The sequence below is a fragment of the Kogia breviceps genome, chromosome 11 (genome assembly GCF_026419965.1).
Source record: "Kogia breviceps isolate mKogBre1 chromosome 11, mKogBre1 haplotype 1, whole genome shotgun sequence".
In the NCBI taxonomy this organism is placed as follows: domain Eukaryota; kingdom Metazoa; phylum Chordata; class Mammalia; order Artiodactyla; family Physeteridae; genus Kogia; species Kogia breviceps.
In genome coordinates, this window is record NC_081320.1 from 62,403,291 (window position 1) to 62,419,920 (window position 16,630).

The 16,630-nt window shown below is 38.4% G+C and overlaps 1 long non-coding RNA gene across 1 annotated transcript in view; it reads left to right on the forward strand.

Moving 5' to 3' along the window:
* Positions 1-459: 459 nt before the first annotated feature.
* The window catches only part of LOC136792090 (uncharacterized), a 314,851-nt gene continuing 298,680 nt past the window's right edge, over positions 460-16,630 (forward strand). The window contains exon 1 of the long non-coding RNA XR_010835252.1: positions 460-547. This is a non-coding gene — a long non-coding RNA (uncharacterized lncRNA). The remainder of the gene's footprint in view (positions 548-16,630) is intronic.

Below are 16,630 nucleotides of genomic sequence, written 5' to 3' on the forward strand. Positions count from 1 at the left end.
TCTGTAAATTGACATTTTAATAAGTACTCTGATGAGCCTGATACAGTTGTTTCTCCACCATGTTTGAAAAAAGTAGAATTGGACCCTAAGACTCATGTGAGGACCAGAACATGGATGGCAGGCACACAGCAGGGTGATGTGTGTTAATGAGGCAATAAGGCTTTAAGACACTATTTCAAACAGTTTTTCCAAAGAACATATGTCTACAGAGATGCCCTGTGCATATTTAATAGTTGGGGGATGGCGCATAATAACCTACAGTCTCGAAGAAGAGGCATTCAGAGAGAAGGTGTTCAGGAAACTGGAATAGTCCATAGAATGACAGCAGGCTTAGCAAATGAATAATTCTTGTTGAGACACAAACCCTTTTCCCTCAGCAAGACACTCTGATCACCTAGTGGTTAACAAATGGTAACCTTCACATTGTTTCTCTTTCCTTCTTAATAAGGTGGAGGGGAAAGCAAGCCCTGACCTGAATCAAAATTCCTGGCCATCCTGTGGTTGGAAGCATGTGCCTTGTTTCGAAAGCTCGGTGCTCTGAGTTGAGGTAAGCAGCTCAGAACAAAGTGATTTTCAGCTGTCTATGTTTTTTTCACCATGGCGAGGCCTTATTATGTATGCATTTCTTGGTGGCACATTTGGGGGAACATCCCTGAGAATCTGTCCAAGTAAAACCAAGTGAAAGCAGCTTGCCTTCCAGTGGGGTAGCCAGTAATAGCAGTGAGTCTTACAAAGACTACTTCACATCTTTAAGAATAAAAATGAAGAGCCATTCTATCTTGCTCTTCTTTCAGAGAAAGGCTTGGTGTGACTCTGTTCATCTTATTATGCTGAAATGGTCCACATTGGCTTCCTAAATGGGAAAATAATTATATTGCCAAAAATACTAAAAGGATGCTTTTATTTGGTTTGAAAAGCCCAGTGTCTGACAAATATACTAAAAGTATCACCTATTAAACTCCTAGAAATATACATAATGTTTCAGGAAATGAAATCCCAATTCTCCAGTGGGACTCTCTTGGGTCAACTTCTCGCCACCACCCTCCTCACCTCTCTCCTCCTTTGCCTTGTTTGGAAAATGATCTTCAAAGGGGAAGGAAGAGTGGTCATATTTAGATTCTATGTCAGACACTGTCTCAAAAAAAAAAAACCAAAAAACGATTGTGAGATAGCTCATCATATCCCCATTTTATAGGGCAGCAAACCAAGGTTTAGAGCAGCTGATTAACTTGCACACAATAAAACAAATAGTACATGGTATAATGCATTCAAATCCAGGTATGTGAGACTTCAAATTACTCATCTGTCATGGCTCGATCTACATGATCTTATTTCGAAAGTGAACTCATACTTATCTTTTTTTTTTTTTTTTTAAATATCATTGCTGAAAAATAAAACTTCCTTTCTCTTGTGCCTACCTAGATTCTCACAACATCCCTTCCTCTGGTCTTCCTGCTGTGAATGTCCTTCCACTACAATTATACCTGCGATGGCTGCCTCATTTTCCTTGTTAGAATGCTAATCTGCCATTTCCCATACAGAGGCACTGTATCACTCATCTTTCCCACCAGCCACATACCAGAGTGTCTATTTCCATGTAATCTCATCAACAGAGTATGTTGGACTTTTGCCAATAGAATAGGTGAGAAATGGGGAAACTATACACTTGTAATGAACTCATCAGCTGCTTTCTGAACAATTATTTCTTTAATACTTACCATGTATAAGGCTCTGTTTTAGGAGATATATGATGTACTTTTATTTTTATTAAGGTGGTTATTGAGTTAAAGAAGGAGCTGGCAGTTAGTCCTGAAAAAAAGAATGGTAGTAAAATCTGAACTATGAAATGACATTTCTGAAATCTATTTCTTTAAATACAGACATCCGAACAGTGAAAATCTGGAAGACAACCACTAGAATAACAGAAAGTCTCCTTAACAGACTAATGCCAAATTCAAGTAGAATGTATCTTAGACAGTCACATATTTACATCCACAGTGCTTTATTTTTTCTTATTTTATTTCATGAGCTACTAGTTTTGATTTTTGAGGTAACAGTGCAACAGCACAGCTAACAAATTTTCCTTTGCAGTTTTGACAAGGCATATTCAAGCAGATACTGCAGGAGACTCCATAAGAATGCCATGTATTGGCGTTATTACACTTAGAAAGACTTGTCTGCAGCTGCTGTGAAATGTTTAGATTGATTTTCATGCAGGATAATTCTTTAGTGAGTGAGATAAAAATGCCCCAAGTAGTGAGGTAAAGCCATTGTTGATGAGGAAATACTGCCATCCTGACTCTGTAGCCATACATGCAAAATATAGATCTTTCCCTGATTTGTTGGTGCCCTCTTGATTGCTTGTAACCTGCTCAGTCTAGTTGGAAATTCTCTTGTGCACCACTAAGAATAATTTTTAAATTTTGTCAGCAAACCGAAAGGTATTTTCTTATTGTGCTGGGTAAACAGCAAAAGAGAGGATTCAATGATAATGGCATATTATATCAAGCATATATTTTTTACTTCAGAAATTGTTAATAAAAGACAACTGTCATCTCTACTTTTCCTACTAGAGTGTCTCTATAACTCAATGAACAGTTTATAAACTTAACTAAGTATAGTGAAGCCTGCCCTTTAACCTCTTAAGGTTCTCTCCTAGATCCCTTTCTCTTCTTAGTTTACTCTTATTCTTATTAAATAATCTCATTCATTGTCACAGCTTTAATGAGCATATGTATGCCGAAGACTTCAATGAGTATATCCAACCTAAACCCGTCGTACCTCTGTGAATCCAACTGCCTATTCAGTATCTTGGTTTGAACATCCTTTTGACACCTCATCACAATATGTATAAAATTGGATGTGTCACCTCTCTTAACCTGTCCCCTTCCTCCACATTCACAAGCAAAATTCTGCTCTACTCTTCATGACTTCTATCAGTGAATGCTAACAGCATCCACTGACTTTCTCAAGTCAGAAGTCAGAACTACCTACTTGCTCTTTCCCTCATTTCTCTTATCCAATCGATCATCAAGTCCTGTTGATTCTTTTTCCTGAATAAATTCTAGGAGCAATCTGCTTTTCTCTATCCCAGTGCAACTATGTTCACCCAGAACATTCTCTTCTCCCCACTGGATTAAATGAGACCTCCCATCAGAGGTCTCATTTGTCCCTTCTAATCCAGTCCCCAAACTGCAACGAGTGGTCTTCAAAAATGCAAATGTGTTCATAACACGCTGTTCTCTCCCAGCTTAAAACCTTTCACTGCCTTGCTGCTACTCCTGATAAAGAGAAAAATTTTTTTTTTTTTTTTTTTGTGCTACACGGGCATCTCACTGTTGTGGCCTCTCCCGTTGTGGAGCACAGGCTCCAGATGCGCAGGCTCAGCGGCCATGGCTCACGGGCCCAGCCGCTCCGCGGCATGTGGGATCTTCCCGGACCAGGGCACGAACCCGTGTCCCCTGCATCGGCAGGCGGACTCCCAACCACTGCGCCTCCAGGGAAGCCCAAGAGAAAACTTTAAACCCTGTGTTATAAGCTGTGTTGTGTTCCAACACCTGCTAATTTTTCATCCTTCACCATTTGTCTCTCATTCTCTCCTCCTGACAGACTTGACTTCCAGAGCAGCACTCCTATTTTTTAACCTCTAGGCTGTCCCAATTACCTGGAATATTCCTGTTTCTCCTTCATATTTTAGTTCTTGAATGTCACATCTCTTGGGTGTGAGTTGAGGGTGAGAAGCAGATGCGCTGGCAGTGTTAGCCATCAGTGCGTGTGTGGGTCTTACATTCCTGGGCCTGCTTACTCCAGATCTCCTGTATACCGCCATAAAATGATAAACTGCTACGGGGCATACCTGACTCTGTATGATGGTAAATTAGATAACATCTAGACCAGGACTGGCAACTCAGATTAGAAGACGCACTGGTATGTAAGGGTCAGACAATCAGTCTTTATCAGGATCTAGTGGTATGACAGGGACTGTTAATCAAGAGTAGAAATGTAGGGCTTCCCTGGTGGCGCAGTGGTTGAGAGCCCGCCTGCTGATGCAGGGGACACGGGTTCGTGCCCCGGTCCGGGAAGATCCCACATGCCGCGGAGCGGCTGGGCCCGTGAGCCATGGCCACTGAGCATGCGCGTCCGGAGCCTGTGCTCCGCAACGGGAGAGGCCACAACAGTGAGAGGCCCGCATACCGCAAAAAAAAAAAAAAAAAGTAGAAATGGTATTTGCTTGGCCCCCAAACCCTAAAAGCCTGCATCATGATTGTCCTGAGATTTCTATACATTTCATATAGCATCTTGATATTCCACAGACCCTTCTAGTCTTGTGGGCCAAAGGGCAGAGCTTCTGACTCTAGAGCCTAGACAGTTTTGTGAGCCATTTCTTTCTCTAGATCCCATTTTAAGATGGAAACTTAAGTTATCTGGTAAATTATTTAGAATGGCAACTCCCAGATGAGGTGTATATTGCCTCCAATGTTTTAAGTTTTATGAGGCAAATAAAATCAGTGTATTTATAGGGAATAACAGGAATATTATCGATTAGATAATGTGGTCAGGGGTGGTCTCTCTAAAGAGTTCACTTTTTTTTAATTTTTAAATTTAATTTTATTTATTTTTTTATACTGCAGGTTCTTATCAGTCATCCATTTTATACACATCAGTGTATACATGTCAATCCCAATCACCCAATTCATCCCACCACCACCTCCACCCCTCCACCACTTTCCCCCCTCGGTGGCCATATGTTAGTTCTCTACTTCTGTGTCTCAGTTTCTGCTCTGCAAACCAGTTCATCTGTACCATTTTCTAGGTTCCACATATATGCGGTAATATGCGATATTTGTTTTTCTCTTTCTGACTTACTTCACTCTGTATGACAGTCCCTAGATCCATCCACGTCTCTACAAATGACCTAATTTCATTCCTTTTTATGGCTGAGTAATAGTCCATTGTATATATGTACCACATCTTTATTCATCTATCGATGGGCATTTAGGTTGCTTCCATGACCTGGCTACTGTAAACAGTGCTGCAGTGAACATTGGGGTGCATGTGTCTTTTTGAATTATGGTTTTCTCTGGGTATATGGCCAGTCGTGGGATTGCTGGGTCATATGGTAATTCTATTTTTAGTTTTTTAAGGAACCTTCCAAGGAGTTCACTTTTAAGCTAAGATAGGAGAATGAAAAGGGAGTAGCCAAGAGTTAGGGCCCTGGACAGGGCACCCCAAAATATGCCTTAATGGCATATTGATTATTTTGATTTAAAGTTACTTAAGAAATGGCTGATGCGATGTAAAATAGATAGCTAGTGGGAAGCAGCCGCATAGCACAGGGAGATCAGCTCGGTGCTTTGTGACCACCTAGAGGGGTGGGATAGGGAGGGTGGGAGGGAGACGCAAGAGGGAGGAGAGGTGGTGATATATGTATACGTATAGCTGATTCACTTTTTTATAAAGCAGAAACTGACACACCATTATAAAGCAATTATACGCCAATAAAGATGTGTAAAAAATAAAGAAAATAAAACCACACACACACACAAAAAAAGGCTGATGCAAGAGGGTCTTTTTGCCCCTCCTCTCTGTCTCTCTGAAAGCAGGAAATAAACCTCCCATTTGAAAGCTGCCCTCCCTGTACCCAGGAGTAGAAAGACATCCTTATCATCAGAGGCAGCGAATTTAGGACCAAGAAGTTTATGTAAATAAACCTTGTTACTTCTTTACTAATTTACTCCCCAAGCCCAAACTTTTCCTAAATTCCTTACTAATTAAGGACTCAAACCTAAATTTCTTTGTCCTGTCAGTTCCTCTCAAATTTATTGTTTCTTTTTCTAAAATGTATAAAAGCTGCCTGCTTTGGCCACTTCTTAGGTACCATTGCTATGAGACCTCCATGGACACAAATGAAAATTTATTGCTTTTTCTCCTGTTAATATGTATTGTGTCAATTTTATTATTAATCCAGCCACAAGAACTCGAGAGGGGTAGAGAGGGAAATTCCCCTCTCCCCAGCACATGTGAACAGCAGAAGCATATGCATGAAGAGAGAACAGATGTGAGAAAGAGGGTGATGTGACGGGAGCATGGTGGATAGAGGGCTGGTGGCATCCAAAGTTTGGAGATGAAGTCAGGGATCTGATTATTTAAGATACTATAGCCATCCACAGATATGGATCTGAATTTTATTCTAAGGTTCTAGAGGCAATTGGAGTCACTTACAAGAGTCAGAAACATGTTAGAAGGCAAAGAAACATAGTAACAATGGAGTTTCAGATTGGCAAGCCTGGACTGAATTAGGAAACTTTTTTAAGTTCCCTGAGAAATTCTATGCAGTTCTTTGCAAAGTGGATAAAGTTTCAATGTATATCAATGAAAGGAATTTTAAAATGCCTAAAGGGTAGACTAAAGTAGTTCTAGATTCTGTATAATTAAGAAAGCTAACCGCGGATTTCTCCAGTTTATAGTCAATATTTTTTCTGAGAAGCCTTAAATTTTTCATTCAGGGAGGTGTTTTCAAAATTATCTAGCTAAACTTTTCCTGATATAGGTGCAAAAACTGAGGCCCAAGCGGTATGGAAATCAGTTGCATTTCACACAGGGAAGGAAAGAGACCAATATCCTCCCGCACGGTAGGGCGGGGAGGGGGCTGGTAGGCAGAAACGTGGAAGGAGAGGATGATGAACCAGGAAACACGTGGAGTATTTCAAGTATATCGAGTGTATCTAAATTCAGCAAAAACATTAAACAGACCATTGAGAGAAAGTAGTGACAAGTCAGTTGGGAACATGGGAAATGTGGAATGTTGAAAACAAATGGACTCAAAATATGGCATAAAAACAACAGGAAATTAGATTAGATCGCTTAGCAAGGCCAGAGGCTTCAGAAAGGGAAAGAAAGTAATTTTTCGTAGCCCTGCTTATTTCCCCAGGGGCTAATATGTGGCTGTATTTTTAAGGATGCTTTCATTAGATTTCAGTACTTCTGATTTAATAAATTTAGTACACCCTGGGATTTTCCAGGAAAAAGGAAGATGATCTCACGGAGGTTAAATGAAACTGTGTAGAAGAGAGTATGTGTCAAATCTCTCCCTTTTCTTATTTCCCAAGTTTGTTGACATAAAGGAGTCATAGGACACAATAGCACTAGGGTCAAACCACCCTTGTCTATTTGTAAAGTGTTAGAGCTCTTACCACACATTATGGGAGTTGCCTAGGTTGCTTGTCAAGTGAAATTTCAAGAATTCCCTTATGGAGGATTAATAAAGCCGAGTCCAAGATATGAGTTCCCGGTTGAAATATAATTCATATAGGTGCCTCTGGTTAAACAAGCTGCTGTTAAATATTGCTCTAGTAGCCCAAATTCCATACACTTTTAAGCTAATGTGATTTACTTAATGACCACCATTTGGGAGCTCACATATTTGGAAAACACCATCACCCTTTTAAAATTTTATTTTTAGAGAAAATATGTACTTGGAAACATTAAACCCATATGATTATTTTAGATTTTTAGCAGAAAACTAAATAATGTAAAAGATAGGGACACATTTTAAGAAGCACAGTCTTAGAAAAATCAAGTTTTTAAGCACATTGCAATTTTCAAAATATCTCACATTGATTATGTCATTAATTATATGTGATAAATAAGACTGGTTCTTCTTAAAGTAAGAGAATTAGAGGGTTTTGCAAATTTAGCATATTACTTAGAAAAATTGGGTCCTTCACTCTTCAGTTCAGTGGTCAATAGACCCATGATCAAGTCTTGACTCTATCACTTGAGTATCTCACTTAGCTTCTTCTGATTTTCAGATTCTTCATTTGTAAAATCATTCCAGTAATTCCCAGAGCTCCATAGGATTGTTATGAAAACTAATGAGTAGCTTAAACAAGGGCAAGACAGTAGTATGTTATTTTTGTATCACCAGTCCCTGAATTGCTCCATGACACAGTTTGTAATTAATATATTTCCAAAGAAGTTGATAAACTAAAACATTATAAATTATAAATTAACAGGTCATTGTTAATCAGATAACCTTTTTTTCTACCATCATTGCTTGCTATGAAGCTTTATCCCACATATTGCCTATCTTTCCTGTAACAGTCAATATAGTCTATTTATAGTAGACAGTATAGTCTAAAATATTTTTTTCTTTAGAATACCAGGCTTTAGAAATGGCACTCTTACTAAACAACATGGTAACTAAAGAGTGATGAAACTAAAAAAAGATCTTTAAAGAATATGAAATCCAGAGATGGGAGATATGCATTCATACGTTTACAGCCTCAGTCAAGGCCCATAGCAGTGCTAATTGTTGCACTTTTTTTTTTTTTCTGGGCAGGTTTGCAATAGGAGGTACATCATATATACTTATGCTATGTCTGATCTGATTCAATGTCCTCATTTTACTATGGAGGATTAGTTGACAGGATTGACACAGGATCAAAAATAGACCCAGATACTAAGTATATTACTTTTATGTATTTAAAAATAAATATCTACTATCATCTTGTAAGTAAAACTCTGTTTAAATTTGATTTTGCCCCCATTTTGTCTATATTTTCACAATGCTCCTTTAAGAAACCACATGATTAAATGATCTTATACGAGATAAGGATGACAGTGGGTAAATTCATGTGGAAGAAACAGATCCAGATGAAATATTTCTCACTAGAATTAAACAATAGACAGGTGTAAGGTGTTATTAACACCTAGCATTTAGATAACAACTGAGTACAAACTGAGAAAACAGAATCAGAGACCATGAACATATCTTGAGGTGATCAAGAAAGAGGAAAGCAAGATAAACCAGAAAAAGAATCTGTTAATGGTACAAATTTAGTAATAAGGGGTCATTTGTATTCAGTATAAAATATGGACTACTAGCATTTAAGTGATTTCCATCATTTATTCCCAACTTACACTGTTTATTCAAAATTATGCAACCACTCCTTACCTTCGGCAGATGCTAACCAAATTAAAGGTATATGAACTGGTAAGAACTAAATTCCTAAGACGACTGATTTCTACAGACTTAGCATTTTCTTGAGGCGATCCTCCTAGAATATTCTTGTGGACTTCTTCTAAACAAGAAATGTGAATTTACATTTAAAGCCCATTTTATTTTTAGAAAAAAAAAATTGCAGCTCTAAATAATTCATCTGTTTTTTAATAGAAACACAAACTGAAGTACCATTCTAGGCCAAATAAATGACGCCAAACTTTTTAAAGATGAATTTAACCAGTATACGCAGCAAAATATTCAAGTGCAGTTCTTTAAAATGGATGCTAATTCACAAGACTAGGTGATATGGTAATCAATCATTACAATTGTATTCAATATAATTTATTGTGTAACTCCTATCTTGTTTTATGGAAATAGATGAGCTCTTAATTAGTGTAAAGAAGTCAGAATTTTCTCAGGGGAGCTTTTAAGAAGCACGTTTTAGGGGATTTGGAGTAAGACTTTAAAGTCAGTTATGGCTACGAATCCAATAAAATGCTGTAGGCGTTTATGTTCTCATTTTCATTTTGTTTCCTCTTGGTAGTACAGAGAGACATCAGTCTGTTGCTTTTTGTTACATTTAAATTTAGGGTCCATTTCTTAAAAATGGCATGGGAGCCGTATATTCCCTTATATAATGTTCCTATAGATAACACCAAGCTCATATCGAGTAGAAAGCACACAGGCCATGCAAATTGTTATAAGTGGGCAGCCATTCAATCTAAAGAAAAATTGTTGCAATTGAAAGCCCCTGTAATTTATTTGCATCCCTTTCTCTTAGAGTTCTGGTTCTTAGCTCTTGGGGAGAGGTAAGCAGGGAATCTGTTGACTTTTAGAATAATTCCAGGAAACTATGCCCGTGCCAGATCCAAACAGGTGTGGGGTCTCGCTTACAGTTGGGTAGGTTGTTCATTAAGGACTCTTGTTCAAAGAATGACTACTTCCCCTGAGTCTGGCCTGACTGATTGTCTTGAAGCTCAACCATGGTGGCCCCAGGTGAGGGAAGATCATTCCGAACGGAAAATTGCCGCAGAGTGTGTGGGCAGAGGGTAAGAGGAGCAAACGCACAAACTGAAGGATGTAGATAAGACTTGCAGTGCAGAAGTCTATTAAGCCTCATTAAGTCTCAGCCTACCAGACACGTCGATGGCTGTGGTAAATTTGTGTTGCCTGGGGAATAAAATAAATGAAATTTATAAAGTTCAGAGCCAAAAGTTTCTAGGCTCAGTTCTGACGCTTCTGATTTATTTTCTCAAACACTGACTTTGGAGTTCAGACAGCTCTGTGCCAATGAAACACTTCGAGATGGCTTTAAACTTGTACTTTAAAAGTCATCTTTTTCAACTCTGTGACCTGGCACCAAAATTGCTTCAAGTGAAGCAAGTTCCCGCTCCAGCTCCTTCCACAGCCCCGCTGTGGAAGGAAATTCAAATCAAGCATGAGCACACTGCGCTTTTCTTGTTTTTCCTTTTCAACCCCAATTAAATTGTATTTTCACGCTATAGGGCAGTGTGCAGGACAAGTTATTTACATGAATCTTAGAAGGATGGAGGGTAGAGTGTCACTGTCACATTTTAGGTCACAGCACTAAAAGGCCTTTTATATTTTTCTTAAATAAAAATCTTGAAAGAAAGTTAAATGTAAAAAGTCTGGCAAAGCAGCAGAGCCTTCCAAAGCAGGCTTGTGAACATTAAGGTTTCCATAGCAACAGTATCTTGTCCAAAGAGTTTCTTATTTCTTCCGAATTTATCTACCATAGGATATTACTATTTATTTTGACCTATAGACCCAAAGTGATACTTATTACATGCACAATGAAATTATAATTTGAAATGCTCTGATCTCTTAGTATTATTTCTTACAGCCTATTTTAGAGTATTGCTATTTGCCTGTATTATATATCCAGCAGTATGGTATGGATCTTATTATACAAAACCTGCATATTAAATAGTTTTGGTAAATATACTTTTGATAGACAAGATGAGATAATAAATAAAATGAGTTTTAAATATACTCCCCCATTTCTTTAGCTATTTTAAACTACTCAACTTCAGCTTGGAGCATTTGGATGAAACGTAACACTTTCTTGCCTGGGATATATGCCTTTCATTTTGCAGAGATTTTTGAGGTGAGAACCAAAAGATTTCACTTCATCAGAAACTTATGAAAACATTTTCTGCCAGCTTTGATGTGGTGTCTTTTTTTTTTTTTTTTTTTTTCAGTACGCGGGCCTTTCAGTGCTGTGGCCTCTCCCGTTGCGGAGCACAGGCTCCGGACGTGCAGGCTCAGCAGCCATGGCTCACGGGTCCAGCTGCTCCGTGGCATGTGGCATCTTTCCGGACCGGGGCACGAACCCGCATCCCCTGCATCAGCAGGCGGACTCCCAACCACTGCGCCACCAGGGAAGCCCTGATGTGGTGTCTTTTGCTGATGACTCTTGGCACTGTACATACCATCTCAGTCCATGAACAAACATTGAGTACCTGTGAGCCAAGCGACTCCCTAGGTGCACCTGAATTTAAAAAAAAAAAAAAAAAAAAAGAATCAAGAGAGGCTTTGACCTCAGTTAGTGAACCATCTTATTGGAGAGATAAGATATCTATGGATGAATCTGACTAAGAACAACAGAGAAGCAAAAAGTCAAGACTGTAAACAAATATAGCTCGTGTTGATTATTTACCATATGTCACATACTGTTCTGTGAGTTTAATGTTCACTCTATCTATGATGATGATGATGATGATTTGCATTTTAGAGAAGAGGAAATAAACTTTCCAAGGTCACATAGAGTGGCAAAGATAGGATTTGAATGTGTCACCATAAAACTCCTACTTGTAATTCTCTCCCAGTGATACAGCTGTTCAAAAGGGAGTGTTATTATTCTGAACCAAAGACAGCAAAGAAGATATTACAGATGGTCCAGGGCAAAGAGTTGGAGGGTGCCTTAGATGTCCGCACCTAGAAAGGACAAGAATTTTGACAGTTGGGAAGGAAGAGGAAATTTTGAATAAAGACATGGAAACAGAATGCAACAAATCCCGCACAGAAAATCTGAATGGAAATGTAGATTGAGGATCAGATGGGGAAGGGCCAAGCTTTCTAACCCAAGCAATTTGAAGCATAATCTGTAGACCCTGAGATGTGGGCAACATTCTTAGCTGGTTGAAGGGGTGCTAGAAACACAGTTCTGAGAAGGCAACAGAACACAGAATGAGAGTAGAGATGCTAGAGGCAGGAGGACATGAGGGGCAAGACAAGGTCAGGAACAGAGAGGGACGGATGTGAAAATCTGTCACATACAAAAAGATTGATAGTCACATCCAAAGAGATCATGTAGAAGTAAATAAATACAGCAAAACTCCACCAAAATGCTTCTACCTATGTCTCATTTAATGATCTGTCTGTAAGTAATTTAATAAAACTAATAGAATTTTATTAACTGGGTTGAATGAAGGAGAGGGGTAGATAGGAGGCTATTCTTAAAAATGGTGTAGATCAGAAAGTGTTGCCCCAAAACATGCATTAATTTCCATAATATAGATGAAATTAAACAAATCCATGCCTAACCAGGTCCTCAGGGCCCTTGTTTTAGTGACTAGATAAGGCAAGTTTTGTAGATGGCATGTTAATTGTAAATAGCTACTTCTCTAATGCAGTAGTACTTGAAAATGTCTTACTTTCCTGTGACCCCTAAGTTTTACTTAAACAACTCACCTTCACTGTGAAGAGATGCTAATGAATTCAAGTAAACTTTAGCCAAGCTCTACTTCACATCATATTATGCCATTTAATAATCAGCAAGCTTTATATATTTTACATGTGTGATGGAAACAAGGTCTGAATTACTCCCAACTGCAATGTCTGATGAAACTATTTTAAGAGAATTCAGGAGCTCATTCAAGTTCTCAAAGAGGCTCCTTGTTTAAATTGTGGAGAGGCTTACCTGGCAATCACTATGACTAACTTAGTTTCTGTTAAGGACAGTATGTATTTTACATGACTGAAACAGGTTAATTTTGTGTGTGTGTGTGTGCTACGCGGGCCTCTCACTGTGTGGCCTTTCCCGTTGCGGAGCACAGGCTCCGGACGCGCAGGCTCAGCGGCCATGGCTCACAGGCCCAGCCGCTCCGTGGCATGTGGGATCTTCCCGGACTGGGGCACGAACCCATGTCCCCTGCATCGGCAGGCGGACTCTCAACCACTGTGCCACCAGGGAAGCCCTATTCTGCTATTGATTCCTTCTAGTGTAGTTTTCATTTCAGTTATTGTATTGTTCATCTCTGTTTGTTTGTTCTTTAATTCTTCTAGATCTTTGTTAGTTTCTTTCATCTTCTCGATCTTTGCCTCCATTTTTTTCCTGAGGTCCTGTATCATCTTCACTATCATTTTTCTGATTTCTTTTTCTTGAAGGTTGCCTATCTCCACTTCATTTAGTTGTTTTTCTGTGGTTTTATCTTGTTCCTTCATCTGGTACATAGTCCTCTGCCTTTTCATTTTGTCTGTCTTTCTGTAAATGTGGTTTTCGTTCCACAGGCTGCAGGATTGTAGTTCTTCCTGCTTCTGCTGTCTGCCCTCCAGTGGATGAGGCTATCTAAGAGGCTTGTGCAAGTTTCCTGATGGGAGGAACTGGTGGTGGGTAGAGCTGGCTGTTGCTGTGGTGGGCAGAGCTCAGTAAAACTTTAATTTGCTTGACTGCTGATGGGTGGGGCTGGCTTCCCTCCCTGTTGGTTGTTTGGCATGAGGCAACCCAACCCTGGTGCCTACCTGGGCTCTTTGGTGGGGCTAATAGATTAGAATTTTCTAATAAGAGATCTTTGGAAAAGATTTTGTGTAAAAGTAGTTTTCCCATGGATACAAGGTTTCATAGAGCTAAAATCTGGGCAGAATCTTCAGTGAAACATGAAAAATGATTCAGTTCACAGGTAACAAAAATGCAGAACTACTGTAATATTTTTAGCCCAAAGCAAGAGGTGAGAGTCACTGACCTAAAAACAAGGATTACTTGGAAGGCTAAAGAAGAGTGATGAGTATAGAGCAATAGAAATGAAGTGAAATGCTGGGGAAGAAGTATTATTTTCTCTAGAGCACTGCCCTATGGATGAATAGTAAAAAGAAGAGAAAAAATCATTAAATATGAAAGCATATGAATACATGCAAAAATAGACATCATAAGTCTAAAGTGAAAAATATTTTTATATTTCGATAGGGATTTTTGAAATTACTTCACAAATTGGAATGTATTTTACTTGTAATAGCAAGCAATCATAAGCTTCTATGAAAAATGTACTGGTCCTTGCTTCAGGCCTTTAATGGGAAATGCATAGTGTCAGACAGCAGATTTTGAAATTAAAAAAATCTTTATTTGAAAATTCTACAAGCATGATTCCGTTATCCAGTCTGGGTTTGAAACTTCAAGCCCTAAATGAGGTTTCTTGGATGCTTCTTCACACCTGGAAATTACCCCTAAGGTTATTTACAGATGATCTGAGGACAAAAGTAAACGCCAGGGGGTCCTGAATATGTGCTTTATTTCTTCCTCTTTCCCCTTCTGGATATATACAGAATAAAAAAGAGGTAGGAAGGAGAAGGGTAAGAACAAGTGATCTTTTCCAAGGCATTTATCTGGCTTTGTGAGTTTGATGATGGTCAGGGGTTAAAGAGATCATGACCAAACCCTCCACTGCATCTTTTGAGCACTGCATTAAACACAGGCCACATTTGATTTTGTTCCAAGATGACCATTCTGTAATTAAAAAACAGAAAGAGGAAAGAAAAGAAAAAGGAAGACTAATGGTAAGTGTATCCACCAGCCTTCTGCCACCAAAACTACAGACCAATTTCAGGGATATATTTGTCTTTAAACACATTGTGTTGCCCCCAAACATAAGCTAGTACTAAATTGCCAGTCCAAGGGAGATTTGCTTATGATTGCACTGGCTGGCTGCTTGGAAAAGACAGCTGATGTCCAGGCATCTAAAACAGTAAAATCTCCCTACTTTTAGACAGATTCTCTTTTTAGACCCTTGACTGACTCCCATCACCAGAGGGGGGAAAATCGAACAGCATTATCTGCTCATTTGAATTTTAGAAATAAGGCAGGTAAAGTCTTTTTCTTTATTTTTTTTCCTTCTTTTTATTAAGTAGACAAGTACTCTCAGAAAGATGAGAAATGGAGTCTGCAAAAGGCTCCAACACTATAATCTGTACTAAATTACAGATGATTGGTGTCTTAGAAACCAGTGTGATTGAAATTGTACATGCAAGCTAACCCACAGGATAACATAATATCTTTTTACTGTCCTGTAAAACTACATATCAATTTCCCCTAAAATTAGTGACATTCACTAAAGGGTAAAGGGCCATATTTTGACACTAATAAGGAATAACAGAGTTTTAATGGCAAAGCAAGGTAATAAAATTAATTCTTAGCTATAATGGGCATTAAAAAACTGATATAATTTATGATTAGATCAAAAGTGCTAGGTGTTAGGCTCACATCAGATTGGAGGAAGCACCTGAAAAATATTCCTCCTCAGTAGGAATTTTTTTAATAGTCCAGAAAATTCAAGGAGGTGATGTTAACTAGATATTAACTAGAATTTTTTTCATTACTAGGAAAAAAGACTGTATTTTTACCTATGCTTTTTTATAGTTTATGTATCTTTATTCTTATAGAACAATTATTGACTGATTGATAAATCAACTTAGCTTGCTAATAAAATTTTTAAAACTAATTTGATTGTGTTGCTTTATTAGAATAGTTGGAGTGTAGGTTTAAGATGGCTGGCAGAATACTTGTTGGTCTTTCCTCCGTTTGAGAACCAAAACAATAGTAACTCTGTAAAGTAGATATCATCCAAAGACAATGGAGTCAGTAACAATGACAGAACAATGAATTTCAGTAGATGAGAGCTTTTAACAAATGTCTCAAATGTGGAAATTGAATGAAAACCTGTGGAATAGTGAAATAAGGCAACAGAATCTATGGTTTAGATTATGCATGGAGAAAGTAAGCAGATAAGAGAGCTAATCTCCCCTCTAGTCCTCAAACCTCAGAGAGCCCAGAACTCCGAGATAGAATATGTAACAGACCCAGAGTGAAAAGTGGGACTGAAAACTTAGTATGAATATTTACCCCAACTTTCCTTTCAACCTTAACACATTTCAGGAAAGCAGTCAAGAATGTATTTATTCCCAGTACGGGGTGGGGGAGGCAGGGAATGAACAGTTCTTCTGAAAATAAACTGAAAAGAATGTCTGGGGACTTCTATCTATGTGAATGTCTGCACTCAATAATAAAGGCTTTCGATTTCAGCATGGAGTGTGAAGTAGGGGAAGGACCATATAAAGTCTTTCTTTGCTCACACCAAAGTACCTTGAAGTCCAAGTCAGTCTTTCTATTTAATCACTCTAAAATACAAACGGATAACCCAAGAACATAAAGTGTTTGAGGACAGCCTGCAGAATGAAAGAAAAGATTAGAATAAACAAACTAAAACACTAAACTCAAAGGAACAGATATATCCGATAACAAAAAGAAATTAAAGAAACAAACAAAATTCCTTTTGTTATTGTCAGAGATATCTGAGGACATATGACATCTATAAGAAAAGAATAGTTAGTATA